We start from the raw sequence: 709 nt of genomic DNA, 5'->3' as shown, positions 1-709 counted from the left end.
CACAGCCTCAACACCATCACAGCCACCACCACCCGCACCATCACCCCCAGCAGCAGCAGCAGCAGCCGCCGCACCACCACCACCATTATTATTTCTACAACCACAGCCACAACCACCATCACCACCACCATCACCAGCAGCCTCATCAATACCTGCAGCATGGCACAGAGGGCAGCCCCAAGGCCCAGCCAAAGCCGCTGAAACATGAGCAGAAACACGCCCTCCAGCAGCACCAGGAAACGCCGAAGAAGAAAACAGGTCTGTGAGGGAGGACGTAGGGTGTGTGTGTGTGTCCGTCTCCCCCGCGGGTTTGGGGAGCCCCTTTCATTTCTCCCCAAGCTCGCGCCGGGGGCTTTGCAGCGCCCTTCCCTTCCCCTCGGCGGGGGAGAGGCCCAACTAGGCCAGTGTGACCTTCCCGGCCCCCGCCCGGCTCGGGGGGACCCGGAGGGTTGGTCTTGGAGGCCTGGCCTCAGGATTCCTTTCCCGTTTACCTGCCTGCGGCCCTGGGAGCACCCTCATTTGGGGGCCCTGAGTTGGGGCGAACCTAGGCCCCCCAAACCTTTTGGGGCGGAACTCAGGAAGGCCTAGAGAATCCCGACCGTGGTGGTGTGCGAGACGCTACTGCGGGCGGCCTGCAAAGGGAAGACGGGCAGAGTTGAGGAAGTGCCCTCCCTTACCCGCCACCCCAAGCCCACCTGTGGCCTTGGGG

General features: G+C 63.9%; 1 protein-coding gene across 1 annotated transcript in view; it reads left to right on the top strand.

Moving 5' to 3' along the window:
• The first annotated feature begins 6 nt into the window (after positions 1–6).
• The window catches only part of NUFIP2 (nuclear fragile X mental retardation protein interacting protein 2), a 29656-nt gene continuing 28953 nt past the window's right edge, over positions 7–709 (top strand). The window contains exon 1 of the mRNA XM_006768060.2: positions 7–258. The gene's annotated coding sequence lies outside the window, so the exon portion shown is untranslated. The remainder of the gene's footprint in view (positions 259–709) is intronic.

This window comes from Myotis davidii, unplaced genomic scaffold (assembly GCF_000327345.1).
Source record: "Myotis davidii unplaced genomic scaffold, ASM32734v1 scaffold363, whole genome shotgun sequence".
Taxonomy (NCBI): domain Eukaryota; kingdom Metazoa; phylum Chordata; class Mammalia; order Chiroptera; family Vespertilionidae; genus Myotis; species Myotis davidii.
The sequence above is the reverse complement of the archived record's forward strand: the minus strand, read 5'-3'. Positions and strand labels throughout refer to the sequence as shown.